This window comes from Suncus etruscus, chromosome 5 (genome assembly GCF_024139225.1).
Source record: "Suncus etruscus isolate mSunEtr1 chromosome 5, mSunEtr1.pri.cur, whole genome shotgun sequence".
Taxonomy (NCBI): Eukaryota; Metazoa; Chordata; class Mammalia; order Eulipotyphla; family Soricidae; genus Suncus; species Suncus etruscus.
Window position 1 is genome coordinate 119,394,485 of NC_064852.1, and position 16,804 is coordinate 119,411,288.

At 36.3% G+C, this 16,804-nt stretch overlaps 1 non-coding gene across 1 annotated transcript; it reads right to left on the minus strand.

The window, feature by feature from the left end:
* Positions 1-3,008: 3,008 nt before the first annotated feature.
* LOC126010532 (U6 spliceosomal RNA) lies at positions 3,009-3,115 on the minus strand. The gene has a single exon (XR_007496557.1). It is a non-coding gene; the product is annotated as a U6 spliceosomal RNA (small nuclear RNA).
* Positions 3,116-16,804: the final 13,689 nt, after the last annotated feature.

The following is a 16,804-nucleotide window of genomic DNA, read 5'->3' on the forward strand; positions in this document are numbered from 1 at the left end:
TCTTTCTTCTTTCTTTTTTCTTTTCTTTCTCTTCCTTTTCTCTTTTTCTTTTTCTTTCTCTCTGCCTTCCTTCCTTTCTTTTCCCTCCCTCCCTTCCTTCCTCCCTCCCTCCCTCCTTCCCTTCTTACTTCCTTCCTCCTTTCCTTCCTCATTCAGACCTTATAATCTTCCTTTGGTTAAATAAATAACTTCCTACAGAAAACACTCTTCACTCTCCACTTTCATCATTCACACCTTTCTACCTCCTTCCCACCTTCCCCTGACTCTCACTGTCTTTCACAGACCCTTCTCTGCTACTTATTTCTTATTAAGGCACTATGATTTACAAAGTTACTCATGATTGGGTTTCAGGTATACAATGTCCCCACATCAATCCTTTCCCCAGTGTTTACTTCCTTCCATATGTCCCAGTCTACCCCTATAGCAATCACCTTACTTGGTTTTTCCTTTAAGGCACTATGGTTTGCAATACTGCTTCCAAAAACATTGTTACTAGTTTCTTAAATACAGTTCTACAAATGAAAGTTTCCTCAATCTACTCAGATTATAAATCTGAGTTTCTGTTGTTTTCAACCACAGCCCCATAGCTGAGTTCTCTGCATTTTAGTCTCACTAGAGAAGCTAAGCATTTGTTGAGTGACTGACTCAGGATCCTGGATCAATCAGACTCCATCAGATGAAAGACAAGTAAGACCCCTTAAATATCAATGAACTCAGGGAAGTAAGTTTTATTTTTCATGATAATTAAAATTAGAAGAAAGGAAAGAAAATGAGTGGAAGAGTAGAAGCAAATGTGAAAGGATGGGGGCTTGGGGCCAAGTGGTCTCAGGTGCATTGATAGAGATAAAAAGGACAGGACTAAATATCCAGCCAAAGGCAACAACAATGGAATCAAGAGACCCAAACTTTAACAATCTAAACTTAAAATGGACCGATTTTACTGGCAGGCCAGGGAGCAAATAGTGGTGGTACAGGATGCACTCTGGGAACATTGGTGGAGGGAGGTGAACATGGGTGGTGGAATTGGCCTTGATACATTGCATGACTGAAACTCAGCTATGAAGGATTTTGTAAATCACAATGGTTTCAATAAAATTAAAGGGAAAAAATTAGAAAAGACCAGTTATAATAATAATTAATATATGCAAATGAATCCTGCCTGGATTATGTCATCTCTGTGCCAGCCCTGTCACAAATATAATTTTAAATACTTTTCATGAAGAAAAAAAATTCATGAAGGCAAAGATGTCAAGAACCCGTGAAAATCACAGTGAGGCCCTGGATTCACTTTTTAGAGCTTCTGTAATTAAAGGTAAAAAAGTATGCACCTCTGCAAATATTTTTTTCCAAAAATTATTATCTTTATTTTTATGGTGTGTTTGCATTGAACATTTTCCATTTCTCACATTTGTATGCAGTTCACTGCTCATCACTGGTCTAGAAAGTACATAGGCTTCTCCCTAGAGTTGATAAATCAATATATATGGAATGTGACATGCTACTGTGTTACTTTGTTCACACAATTGCCCCTTTGATGGCTTCATAAAAGGTGGGAGAGAGAGAAACTTCTCGTGATATCTGTAAAATATACTCCACATTCAGTCTCTGTGTTTCAAGACATAAAGTTCTCTTTCCAGTTTTTAAAAACTCTCATTTTTGTGTGTCAGGGCCAAATGAAATGTGTTTGAGCAGGCTCTTGTTTAAATACAGAAATGTAACCGTTCCTCTCTTCAAGCCAAGCCTTGCTTCACACCCTGCATGTATGTGTGTAATGTTTATTTTAGCAGACAAGGATTAGGATTTAGCTGGTTTGAACACACTGGTGAGTTTTGGGGTTTTTTTTGTTTATTTTTTTTAGTTTTAAAGTGTAATGACTTGAGAGTTTATATTTTTAAACTTCAAGATAATTTTTTCTTCCAGGTAATTTATATTCAACTTGAGCTTATAATTTAGGAAATAATAATTTTCTTTTCTCAGGAGGTGGAATACATGATGTTCTCTAAAGGACTGACATTATCTTGCAATTATATCTTTTTATTTCTTTTACCTAAACATAATTATCTCCAACCCAAATAAAATCCAGAAGATGAAGCGACCTTTTTCTTTTCACCACAAATTATAATTAAAACCATCAGATACTGTTTTATTCCATTAATTAATTTGCTTTCTGTCAAAATGTCCTCTGTCCCTTTCTAACATAAAAGCAACTTATATCATTGAAAACTATTTATGCAATGACCTAAACGCAGTTAATTTTGCATCTGCATAAATGCTCTGTGTTTTAGCCTTCTTTGATTATTTTTCTTCTCATGGTCATAAAACTACAAACTGAGAAAGATTCTGAATCCTGCTAAAAGAGCAAACCTCAGTTTCCCCTCACCAGTGGTTCCATTTGTTACCATAGACAAACACACAACCCAAGGGCCTGGCTAATACTTGAAACATTCTAACTGGATCATAGAATTGTGCCTCACCAAAGAGGATAAAATAATAGACAATGCCTAAGGCAAATGGCCCAGCCTTAAGTACTCAGACCAACCAAATCTCTCTGTAGGATCCTGGCATTCTTTGACATTCTTTTTATCAATTAGTACAGAATGTAAAGAGCCTTTGAAACCCTATACAAAGGCTCAGTTTTCCTATAAGAACCTCCACAAATCAAATCATATTAACTAAGTCTTATACTAAGTTCCTCCCCACACTGGGAGTTCCTTTCTTTCTCCTTTCCTTTCCAATAAAAGTACATTTCCAATGTACTTTTGACATTCTATCTCTGAGTATGAGTATCTGACTAAGCTTTATTTTTGTTCTTGAAAATATTGGGAACCTGGGAACTAAAGAAGACCACAGAGACCTGCCATCACCTTTTTTGTATCTTGCCTCGACAAGACCTAAGATATATAGTGATAAATATCCGTAAATATTGCCTGGAAAAAGTTAATGAGCCCTATCTTCCTTTTATACATTTATTTTATTTTAGAAACTCATTTATTTTTCCATCAACCTGAAAAAATATGGAACGCTTTGCAAATTTGCATGTCATTCTTGCGCAGGGGCCATGCTAATCTTCTCTGTATCATTCCAATTTTAGTATATGTGCTGCCAAAGAGAGCACTATAAATTTATTTTAATGTTTGATTGTGAAGCCACATCCAGCAGTGCTTGGAGATTACTTTCAGCTCAGTTTACAAGGTTTGTTCCTGGTTCTGTCCTTGGCTTTGCAGGGGACCAAATACAGATCGCCTACCTGCAGAATGTATGCTCTGTCCTTTGAACTGTCTCTGGGTCCCTCAAGTCTTCTTTCTGAGGCTCAGGGATTCCAATTCCAAGGTATGGTTCCTGGTTCTTCCCCAGTGAACTTCCTTGATTCTTCGAAGAGTTAGTTCTTTTTTAAGACAGCCAAAATCTCCTTTGTCTTCCATCTCACTCTTTTCCTTTTATTCATTTTCCAACAGACGTGGAGAACAACTTGCCCAAATCTCCCCTAAAGAAATTCTTCTCCAGTGCAAATCCAGGGAAGTTATGCATTTTTCCCCAGGCTAATATCATATCCTGATTTGCTCCATTTTCTGCCTTTAAAAGATGCTTCACTTGTCACTGGAATAGAGAGAGTGGATAAAGTAGGGAAGAGAACATCAGGACAGGAGGGAAGGGGTAAAGTGGACTGCATGGAGGTGGCAAAGCCATGTGGGCTGGATGGCATCCTTCACCATCCAGCCCCATCGTTATTTATTTCATGCTACACCAACCTATGGATAAGCCTCAAGTGGAAAAAAAGACTCAGAAGGTAAAATGGTAAAATGATAAAATATTTAGAATAGACAGATCCAAAGGATAAAAGCAGGAAGAAAAGAGAATAGGAAGTGATTGTTAAATGACCATATATTTACTTTTTGTGTGATGAAAATGTTCTGGAATTAGTGTTGCACCACAGTATGAATGTGCTAAATTCCACCAAATTCTATACTTCAAAGAAATGGATTTTCTAGACTTCAAAGTGTTTCATACATTTATATTTATATATGCACACTCATGTACAATACTTAAATGATTCTCTGAAGCCCTTTCATTCTTATTTTTAAGGGAAGTTGAGGAAGAGGATTACTCCTATTTCTTAAAAAATCAAACTGAAAATGCCATATGAATTCTAGCTCTTATCCAAATCATAGGATAAACATTCTTGGGATAATGTTTGACGGTACCAGGCACTTTTGTGGTAGATGTGGTATATACAGTAACACTGCACTTATAAAACAATAACATTTGTTCTATTATTACATGCCTAAATAAAATTAAGGACTGGAGAAAGAATACAGGGTTTAAGGCATTTACCTTGTATGAGGCGAACACTGGTTTCAATCCTTGGCATCAGGTGGTCCTCTAAGCACCATTAGAAAAGACCCTTCTTGGGGCCGGTGAGGTGGTGCTAGAGTCAAGGTGTCTGCCTTGCAAGCGCTAGCCAAGGAAGGACTGAGGTTCGATTCCCTGGCATCCCATATGGTCCCTCCAAGCCGGGGCAATTTCTGAGCGCTTAGCCAGGAGTAACCATTGAGCATCAAATGAAATGGGTGTGGCCCGAAAAACAAAAAAGAAAGAAAGAAAGAAAGAAAGAAAGAAAGAAAGAAAGAAAGAAAGAAAGAAAGAAAGAAAGAAAGAAAGAAAGAAAGAAAGAAAGAAAGAAAGAAAGAAAGAAAGAAAGAAAGAAAGAAAGAAAGAAAGAAGAAAGAAAGAAAAGAAAGAAGAAAGAAAGAAAGAAAGAAAGAAAGAAAGAAAGAAAGAAAGAAAGAAAGAAAGAAAGAAAGAAAGAAAGAAGAAGAAAGAAAGAAAGAAAGAAGAAAGAAAGAAAGAAAGAAAGAAAGAAAGAAAGAAAGAAAGAAAGAAAGAAAGAAAGAAAGAAAGAAAGAAAGAAAGAAAGAAAGAAAAGACCCTTCTTACAGAGCTAGAGCTAGAAGTAGTCTCTCAGCCCACCATATGTGACCCCAAAATCAAAAGAAAACAGCAAGAAAAATTTAAACATTTTTAAACATTAAATTAGAAAGTGAAGTTGTGACATTTGAAATGAAATTTAAGGTGCTTGGAGCCAGAATGGTGGTGCAAGAGGTAAGGCGTCTGCCTTGTTTAAGCTAACCTAGGAAGGACTGTGGTTTGAACCCCCAAGTTCCATATGGTCTCCCAAGCCAGGACCGATTTCTGAGCGCATAGCCAGGAGTAACCCCTGAGTGTCACAGAGTGTGGCCCAAAAATAAAAAAAAAGAAAGAAAAGAAAGAAAGAAATTTAAAGTGCTTTTGTTCATTGAAATAAGTAAGAAGGTGGAAGACCGTTATCAGTTGGTTTCACTTATATGTGAACTATGTGGCTTAAAAAAAACCTCAGATGATGAAATAAGACAAAAACTATTTCAGTGGAAAACTAGTGGTTGCCAGAGGTGAAAAGTGGAAGTAGATAGGAGGAATAGGCAAAGGGGTCTTCCTGAAATATATAGATGTGTTAAGCTAAACTCATGAAATTCTATATTTTAAACTAATGTCAAATCAATTTTTTGAATAATGTCTTTATTTAAGCACCATGATTACAAACATGTTTGTAGCTGGGTTACAGTCATGAAAAGAATACCCCCTTTTATTCCCACCCACTGCCTGTATTTGAGTCAGGCATTCTACTTCTCTCACTCATTAACATTGTCATTCACCTAATTTTTTATTGCTTACTCTAATGTCTTAATTTAGTATTTTTCTTACTAAACAAGAAGCAAAATATTAAATTCATTCTGAGGGCCTATACTCTTCTGCAAGGAGAAGACAGATCTATATCTACCTCCTATGTTACTTGAGTAACTTTGGTGTAATGTCCTTGACGCAATTCATAGTTATTATTGTAGTTATTTCTCAAACTACAAACGCCACTCTTTGTGGTGAGCTTCATATCGTGAGCCAGTCCTTCTGGCCCTCATGTCTATTGTTCCTGGGCATTATTACAATAAAGTCTTTTATTTTTCTTAAAACCCATAGATGAGTGAGACTATTTTGTGTCTATCTCTCTCCCTCTGACCTATTTCACTAAGCATAATAATTTCCATGTCCATCCATGTATAGGAAAATTTCATGACTTCATCTCTCCTGACAGCTGTATAATATTTCATTGTATATATGTACCACAGTTTCTTTAGCCATTCACCTGTTGAAGGGTATCTGATTTGTTTCCAGAGTCTAGCTATTGTAAATAGTGCTGCAATGAATATAGGTGTGCAGAAAGCATTTTTGTATTGTGGTTTTTGTTCTTAGGGTATATCTTTAGCTGTGGATCATATGGGTGCTCAATTTCCAATTTTTTGAGGAGTTTTGAGGATTCTCCATATTGTTTTCTATAAAGGCTGAACTAGACAACATACCCACAAGTGTATGAGAGTACCTTTCTCTCCACATCCCTGCTAACAATGATTGTTATTGTTCTTTGTGATGTGTTCCAGTCTCTGTTGTGTAAGATGGTACCCCCTTGTTGTTTTGATTTGCATCTCCCAGATGATTAGTGATGTGGAGCATTTTTTCATGTGCCTTTTGGCCATTTGTATTTCTTCTTTGACAACATGTCTCTTCATTTCTTCTTCCCATTTTTTATGGGGTTAGATTTTTTTCTTCTTAAGTTCTGTCAGTACCTTGTATATCTTTCATATTATCCCCTTATCTGATGGGTATTGTGTGAATAGTTTCTCCCATTCTGTGGGTAGCTTTTGTATCCTAGTCACTATTTCCTTTGAGGTGCAGAAGCTTCTGTGTAGGGAAAGAGGCTGGAAAATAAGTATATTTCTGCAAGCTGGCCTTGAATGTAAAAGAAAGTCTCTATTTAGAGACTTGTATCCCTGCTGTTATGAATGCAGGATGAGCTAAGGAGATAGCCATTCAGGTCAAACAACCTGTCTAGGCAAATAGTGCCATAAGCATTGCAACTACTATCTTTACATACTTCATGATTGAATGATGCCATGAGCATTGCAACCACTATCTTTACATGCTTCCTGATTTAATGATGCCATGGGCATTGTAACCACTATCTTTGCATACCATCCAAATAAATTATGCTATGTACCTTGTGACTGTTGTCTTCACATGCCATCTTGTTGCTGTCATGCTTAAGCTATATTACCCCACATTCTGTTTCCCACCTAAAGCTTGCCTTAAAAGCCTTGTCCCTACTTTCAATAAACTAAGCCTATTGCTCTGACAATACTTTCCTGTGAGTGGTCTGTAGCTTGAAGTCTTCCCTCCTTTTCCCAGGTCCGGCCTCAAAGGCTACTGGATGGAAGAGACCTTACCCATCCTTTGTATTGGCCTCTTTGGGGGACCTGGTGACAGAATCCTACACTTGTCAGCTTAATATAGTCCCATCTGTTTTCTCATTTTCCACTTGTTTGGAGAGTGCTGTTTCCTCCTTGAAGATGCCTTTAGTCTCAAGTCATGAAGTGTTTTACATATGTGTTGTTCTATATACCTTATGGTTTCTGGTCTGATATCCAGGTCTTAATCCATTTGGACTTGACCTTTGTGCACAGTATTAGATGAAGGACTGAGTTCACATTTTTGCTTTGTGCATGATGTTAGATGGAGGTCTGAGTTCACTTTTTTGGTATGTGGCTGACCAGTTGTCCTAACACCACTTGTTGAAAAGGCTTTCCTTGCTCCATTTTGCATTTCTTGCCCCTTTATCAAAGATTAATTGATTGTATGTCTGGGGAACAGATAAATCAATTTAAAAAAATAAAAAAGAAATAGTTTACCTGAAGAGGTGGTTGAAAATATGGCATCTCAGGTAGCTGGAGAAATTGAACCCAATGGGAAAAAACTCAATGAGTAAGAGTAAACTGTGCTCATTGGCTCATCAGCCAATACATGGCCAGCATCCATCATGCAATGCCATTCTGGGATAGAGATCAATATATAGCCACATGCACTTGCCAGAGAGTTGGTCCTAAGATAACTGGTAACACGTTGGTCCTTTTCATGGCTTCACAAGAATAAAATCTTTCTCTCTTTTTAAAAATAATATCTTTATTTAAACACTGTGATTACAAACATGATTTTAGTTTGGATTTCAATCACAAAAAGAACATCGTCTTCACTAATGCAACATTCCCACCACCACTGCCCCTCATCTCCCTCCTCCCCCACCCCCTGCCTGTATTCAAGGCAAGCATTCTACTTCTCTCACTCATCAAAATTGTCATGGTAGTTGTTAGTGTAGTTATTTCTCTAACTGCACTCACCACTCATTGTGGTGAGTTTCATATTCTGAGCCAGTCCTTTTGGCTTTTATTTCTGGGCATTATTACAATAATGTCTTATTTTTCTTAAAACTCATAAATCAATGAGATTATTCTGTGTGACTCTTTCTCCCTCAGACTTATTTCAAGAGTGAATTTTAATTCTCTGACCCTTCTTGAAAAGAAAGGAGATAATAATTTCTTGCCATACTTATCTTTTATAACCCAAAAGAGTTATTAATGCAAGAGTTAAATGAGGTAGTGCATATGAGTGGTATTTCCATTTTGTTAAATAGTACACAAATTATTAGGCATAATGATAGTCTCAGTTTAATATTAATCTTTTTTTATTTTTCATAATAGCACTACATTCCAGTCAGTTGTGAATTTGGTTTGTTGTTTCATAACATTTGTTGAGGTGAGGGAACAGACCTCCCTACAACACATGTATTTGACCATTGTAGAAAATTTAATGAATTCAGAGTACATTTTACTGAACTGTTCATTCTTCCCCTACCTACATCCACCAAGAACATTTAAAGGTTCTTAGGCAGTGATAGATCATCTGGTTCAGAGAATGAACATCTGAATAGATATAGAGAATGAACACTGTTGAAGATGGTTCTACTGCTGTTAACTTTGAAAGAAATGTCTCAATATCCTTGAATCTTAATTTCTTTTCTGCAAATGGAGGAAATAACAGACTACCTCCTTGTTTGTAAAGGTGAAAGAAAGCACTCATATAAGGATATATAAAGCTGTCATCTGTATATGTAAAGTGTTTGGCATATTGTAGACATATGTGAAACATACTCAGAGATAGGTATAAAATGTCCTGTTTGCTTTTTGTTGGTGAGGCAGCAATAAACACATCTATCTCAATCAGAGCTTTAGCTCATTAAGTAGCTCTTTAAATAAAACTCCCAAGTGCATCATAGTGAAAATTCTTTGAAATAAAAATATTTAGTTCCTTCAAAGAGTATATTTTACAATCTCTGTCATGAAATTTCCAAATTTATACTGTTTATCATTCTTCTTTTCCTATAGTAGAGGAAATAATTAATATTTTAACAGATGGCTCCCTGGGCTCTTTTAGATGAAACTGCTTAACTTTTTGTTTAGCAGAATTCTTTGACATGAATAGTAGATGACCATTATAGGGGAGAGAATAAAGGTCTGTAAAATAAACAAGTCAAATAAGCCTCATACAAAATTAATCAGAAGTGAAGTGGGGCAGAAGGGCATAGTTCAAAGAGGTAATGAAAGCTAAAAAAGTAGAAAGGAGGAGAAAAGGGAATAAACATAAAGTCTATTCTTATAAACTATTGTGAATGAGAAACCTGCAGGGGGAGATTAAATAAATAACATTAAAGAGCCTGAATTACTAATATTCTGAGTTTCTCTGCATTGTTAATATGTGTACACTACCCATTACTTTAAAAATGTCAATCAGATATTTTTTTGTTCATAAAGACCTTGGGTGAAAAGATTTAGTAAATACCAAGGAAAAAAGATTAATCTGTATATTTGGGCCAGTGTAGAGCAGGGAAGAGAGTGTATCCATGGAAAATGAGATGAGTTAACATTAGAAAAGGCACAAAAACTCAGAATCAGAATGATGAGAATATGAACTCCTATTGTGGGCTGTGGAGTGTCCCTCCAAAATGAATGTCTATGAAAAAAACATGTCTACAGAATATGGAATTATTTAGAAATCAGTAATTAGAATATCCAGGTAAAGTCATCCTGAGTTCAGGATGGACCCTAAACCCAATGTCTAGTGTTGATAGAAAAAGCGAAATCATAGGACTGGAGTGATCGCATAGAGGGTTGAACATTTGCCTGGCATGGACTCAACCCTCAGCATCTCATATGGTCCCTTGAGCGTTCAGGAGTAATTTCTGATCTCAGAGCCAGGAGTAACCTCTGAACACACCTGGTGGTGTGCCAAGAAAGAAAGAAAGAAAGAAAGAAAGAAAGAAAGAAAGAAAGAAAGAAAGAAAGAAAGAAAGAAAGAAAGAAAGAAAGAAAGAAAGAAAGAAAGAAAGAAAGAAAGAAAGAAAGAAAGAAAGAAAGAAAGAAAGAAAGAAAGAAAGAAAGAAAGAAAGAAAGAAAGAAAGAAAGAAAGAGAAAGAAAGAAAGAAAGAAAGAAAGAAAGAAAGAAAGAAAGAAAGAAAGAAAGAAAGAAAGAAAGAAAGAAGAAAGAAAGAAAGAAAGAAAGAAAGAAAGAAAGAAAGAAAGAAGGAAAGAAAGAAAGAAAGAAAGAAAGAAGGAAAGAAAGAAAGAAAGAAAGAAAGAAAGAAAGAAAGAAAGAAAGAAAGAAAGAAAGAAAGAAAGAAAGAAAGAAAGAAAGAAAGAAGGAAAGAAAGAAGGAAAGAAAGAAAGAAAGAAAGAAAGAAAGAAAGAAAGAAAGAAAGAAAGAAAGAAAGAAAGAAAGAAAGAAAGAAAGAAAGAAAGAAGAAAGAAGGAAAGAAGAAAGAAAGAAGGAAAGAAAGAAAGAAAGAAAGAAAGAAAGAAAGAAAGAAAGAAAGAAAGAAAGAAAGAAAGAAAGAAAGAAAGAAAGAAAGAAAAAGAAAGAAAGAAAGAAAGAAAGAGAAAGAGAGAGAGAGAAAGAAAGAAAGAAAGAAAGAGAAAAAAGCAAAAAGAAAAAGAAAGAAAAGAGAGATCATAGAGGAAGAGACAGAGAATAATAGGAATTATTCCACTTCCAAAGTAAGGAATGCCTTCAGCTCACAAAAACTAGAGAGGTCCAGAAAGATTTTTCCCAGGAGTCTTTAGAGCAAACTTGGTCTTCAGTGATTTCAAACTTTCAAGTCCCCAAATAGTGAGACAATACTTGTTTTAAGTCATCCAGTTTGTTGAGACTTTATTAATACATTTCTAGGACAGTGATATAGCTTCTGGAAAGTGTCCAAAATCTTAAGGTTGGCATCAAACTTATAACATATGGGCAACCTGAGAATTAAACTGAACTCATTTAATTTCCAAAGGATATGATGACCTCAGCTGTCAGGCAGTGACAAGAGTTTTGTTTTATAAGTAAAAACCTTCCTGTACTCTTCCCACTCATCCTTCACAAACCTGACCAAGACATTCCCAGACAAATACATTTTGTTCCCCACCACCCCATCATGTACAAAGTGTATGCAGTCGACCTGTTTAGCCTCAACTTTTGGTAGTTGTATCATTCATTCCTTGCATTTAATTTTCTAGTCTGTAAATAATACCTTACTCTAAAAATGTCATACTTGCTGACTGTTCCCTGCCTTTAACTGCACCATTCTCTGGCTACTTAACAAATAGCTCATTACATTTAAGCACTGCCGCTTCTGGGAATTTTAACACCTCCTGTCATAGTTCTTCCAGATTCTATGTATGTATACATATTCAATCACATATGTATTCTTTGTATTCCATATTCTATGTATACACATATCAATTTATGTGTGTATATTGTTAGATCCTAAACAATATTTTATTTGCTTGTTCTCATTCTTTTCTCTTTCTAATGAATTGTAATTTTGGGGGGGAGGCACATCTAGTGACACTCAGGGGTTACTCCTGGCTATGCACTCAGAAATCACTCCTGGATTTGGGGATCATATGGGACATTGGGGGATCAAACTGTGGTCTGTCCTAGGCTAGCACGTGCAAGGCAGATGCCTTACTGCTTGTGCCACTGCTCTGGCCCCTGTATTGTAGTTTTTAACTGAAAGAATGAAGCTGTCACTGCTTGTCTCCTGATACTGCACAGTTTTGCAACAGTGAAGTGGCACTGAAGTCCTTCAGACCTGGCTTGAAGCTTGTCATCTCCTCCACTGTCAATATGGCAGGAGAAAATGTTGGGAGCTGAGTCAGTCCTTCCAAATTCCCAATTTTGCTCAAGTGTGTGCCAGCATCAATTCTCCCATCTCAAAGGAAATGTACTTATAACTAACTCATGAGTATAAATTACTGCTCTGGATGTAAGAGGAAGACTTTAGTTTCCAAAAGAAATCTTTCCTCCTTCATAGGAGGAAGTGTGAAATAAACTCCATGTTCTTCACCTCCTCTGCACCCCTGCAAGAAAGGGAAAGAGGATGAGACAGCATCTATCATAGCCCTGACCTGACACAAAGTCAGCACTTCCAAAACTCCCCACCCAGTTCATTGTTGTGTGAGGGAAATAAAGGAGGGTTGGGCAGAACAATAGCACAGCATAGCATGCAGCCGACCTGGGGCGAACCTGAGTTCAATCCCTGGCATCCCATATACTTCCCCGAGCCTGCCAGGAGAGATTATTGAGCACATAAGCAGGAGTAACTTCTGAGCATGATTGGATGTGGCCCCAAAACAAAAAGTAAAACAGTTGTTGAAATTTCTATATATATTTTACATATACAAGTAATTAAAGCCACATTCACCTTTGATTCATATGATCTTGAAAGTCACTCGTCATCTCTAGTAGGTTTCAAAGTTCCTAATAGTCCCCTCTACCAAATGGCTCAAGGTACAAAACATGCATGAACCACAAAATTATGTCAATATTTGACAGGAGGTCACCATTATTGAGCATTCCAGGGGTACTTTTCTCAAATTTGGTGCATATCATTACTGTTATTGTTTGGAGATAATGTGATTTCACTGATTTGATTTGAATGCATTATAATTTGAAAATACTGCCAATGGTATAGTTTCATGAACATAACAAATATTCCAGCACCTTGCTCCTTTACCAATGTGCCCATTTCTCTCCACTATTGTCCTAGATTCCCCCTAAGCCCTCTTCCCTACATGTTTCAATACCTCCACAATCCCCACTAATATCACTTCCATAACAGCTCCATTCCACAAACCTGTTCTAAGGTTATGTTATTTTTAATCATTTGATGGTCCTTGGTGATTCTTCTTTATATCACTTATAAGAGAGACATTTTGTACTCTCTGGTTTATCCAAGCGGAGACAAAATGCATTGTTTTGTCTTTTCTTTTTTTTTTTTAATAATTTTTATTGTGACCAAAGAGAATTACAAGTCTTTCACAGTAACAATAATATTTAAGGTACATGGTGACAATAAATTAGGACCATTTCTACCATCATTGTTTTTGTCTTTTCTTATAGCAAGTAGAATTTCATTGTGTATATGTACCATAATTTATCCAGTCATCTGTTTTTGGTCAGTTGGGTTGTTTCTAGATGTTGGTTATTGTGTATAGGGTTACCATGAATACATTGTAAATAAATATAAATAAAGGTTTGAGACCCTTAGAATAGGCAAGAACTAAAGTTGCTGGATCATAAGTAATCTGAAATACTAGTTCTTTATGTCAAATTGTCCAAAAAGGTTGACCCAGTCAACATTCCCAGCAATGGAAATGCCTTTCTTGCACATCCCTGACAATTCTCTTTGATGTGTGCAATTTTCATCGATGTGAAGTGATATTTCATTATTGATTCACTTATATTCCCTGATGATCAGTAATGTAGAGCATTTTTCATATACCTACTGGCCATCTGTAGATTTTATTTTACTTAATCTACACAATATCCTATCAAACATTATATCTCTCTTTTCTCTTTTTTAAATTTGTTTTTGGGCCACTACTGGTGCTCAGAGGTTACTTTTGGCTATATACTCTGATAGGGTTGGGGGCCCATATGGGAAGCTGAGGGTAGAACCCAGGTCAGCCACATGCAAGGTAAATTTTCTATCCATTGTATTATCTTTCCAACCTTATATCCTGAGGAATTTCTCAAGAAAAACATATTTTATTTTATGACTTTGCTAAAAGTTTATCTATCTTCTGTGGCCATATCCATTAATTTTCAGGGGTTACTCTTGATTCTGTACTCAACGATCATTTCCGTGGTACTCTAAAAGGCCAACCTGATATAGAATTAGGATTGAACCAAAGATCAGTCACATGCAGGATAAGACCCTTACTTGCACTATCTCTTCAGATTGTCTGTTAAAATTTGTAATCTTAGGTTCTACCTTGGTACCTGTGACTTATTCTCAAAATAACTTTAAGGCCAGAGCAATGGCGCAGTGGTACGGTATTTGTCTTGCACATGGCTGTCCCAGGACAAACCATGGTTCAATCCCCCGGCGCCCCATATGGTCCCCCAAGCCAGGAGCTATTTCTGAGTGCATAGCCAGGAGTAACTCCTGAGTATAACCAAGTGTGGCCCAAAAACCAAAAAAAAATTTATTCGTACATGCTCTACCCAAAGTTCATTATTCCTATTAATAGCCAATTGTTTCTGCATCATTTGTTAAAAAGAACATCTTTCCCACTTTTGTTGGAAAAACTAGAAAGCAAATCTTATTTTTCACCCTTTCAACTTTATTAAAATATATGTAAATATTTATTTGGTTCCTCTAAACTATCTATTCATTATTCTTAACTGTCTTGCTCATTATAGTTTTTTAACAAATTTTGAAGTCAAGAAATTGGGCTAGTCTTTGATTTGTATTTGTTTTGTACTTCTGCATGGTTTAGAAATAACTTGTCAATACTTTAACAGTAAAAATACTTTTGCTCCTAAGCATCAAAAAGCTATTATAATTATTAAGCAAAAAATTTATCAGGGAGGTGCTAGCTCACAGAACTGAAGGAAAAAAAAAGGCTGGGAAAAGGAACAGCAAAACTGTGCTGAAGGTCTAGATAACAGGAACTAATCTACAGCTTAATTAGCCTATAAACTTGAACTCTCATCAGGATCAGTAAGGAGGTTTGTATCTCAACAGTGCTAGTTTCCACAGTCAATTGAGAGGCTTCTCTATAACTCAGTTCAATTGGATATAACCACAGTATCATTTTCTTGGCAGAAGTCCATATGACAGCACCATGTCATGCAATTCAATTAGAGTTTAAAGGGTGGGTGGGAGGTTCTAAGTCAATTATGCCTGAGGCTTGGAAGACTGGCTGGCTGATAGTCTGTAGCAGGGATAATGCACATTTTCTTCCTATGATAAATTTGCCGGGACAGGGAGGAACCAGGCCTTGATAAGATGCAGAAGTTCCAAGGACCAGAAGTGAAGATTTCAAAAGTCATCTAAAATTGGTTTAATTTTATGCCTAAATGGATATCATTTTTCAGAGGCCTGTTATCAGGAACTTCCAACCTGTTGATTTAAATTTAAGTGGACCTTCTCATATGGTCAAAGTCATAGGTGTTCTTATTTTCACATGTTTAGTTATCCATATATTCATAAACAAGTGGATGATTTTACTTAATCAACTAAGTCACTCTATTGCCTTCAAAATGCCTTCATTTGGTGTGTCATTCTATCTCAAAATCCCCTATTTTCTTATTAGCTGGCAGCATTACAATGTTAGTGCATTAATGTTAATGCATTATGAGTACAATCAAAACTGTCGTGTATAATTAATCATGAGTATAATTAAAAATGTCAATACATATAACAAGGTCTCAAAAAAAGGGCCATTGGTAATCTTTTAATTTTTTCCAAATCTCAGGGATTACTCCTGGATCTACACTCAGAAATCACCTATGCAGACTCTGGGGACCATATAGAATGCTGAGGAATCAAACCTGTGTCAACCACGTGCGAGGCAAACACCCTAATCACTATGCAATCACTCCAGCCCAAGATGTCTTAACTGTTGTGCCTACCAAGAGCTCATAAAGGTAGTCCTTGACAAGGAGTCAGAATGCAATTTTCCAAAAAGAATGCAATAAATTGTAAGTCATCAATAATAAAGGATGATAATTCTGACTATAAGAAATTTTAATCATTCACTAAATGATTGAATATGCAAAGACAATGCTTTAAAATAACATGTACTCATTCTTTTATTTTCAATGAAGAACTCTCAAAAATAAGTCAATTTTTATTCTCTTTAAGAGAAAACATCATTGGATGAGCTTCTTAACAAGATAAATTGGCTTATTAGAGTTGGACCAACACTTTTCCTCTGGTCTCGGGGGGGGGGGGGAAATGTCACAGAAGCCTAGAGTGACTGCAAAAATGCTGGCATCCCCAAGCATTTTGAAAGAACGTGGCACATTCTTAAGTGTAGGTAAGCGAGAAAGAAGGAATCAACAACCATTTATTTCACTGCATTCAGGTAGGTTCCCTGAAGTTAAATTTTGCAGTAACTTACCCAAGGCTATATAGGGATCATTAGTTTTTCAAGGATTCTATACATTTTCTTAAGGCATTTTAGTTTCATTTGGAAGGGGAAAAATAGTACAAGAATATTTTGATCACAGTACTGGAGCATGAAACCTGATTTAGTAGTACCCAAAGGTCACTGTGCTATTTTATTGCAGAGAACATTTCACTTCATGTGAAGAAGAAGGTACAGGGTCAAATAAATGGTAATTGCAGAGACCTTGTTGCTGTGGTCGGCTATTTAGACTGTCTGTCCTCCAATATATTGTTTGTAGTGTCCTAAAGAGTTCAGGAATGAAACTGCGTGACAGCTGTTTCCTCTGAGACAGCTCTAGAAATAAGATATACATCTGATGTGGCTCCCTCGGCAAAAAAAAAAAAGGGCATTTAAAATAAATAAATATCCCATCTGTTGCTCTCTACCTG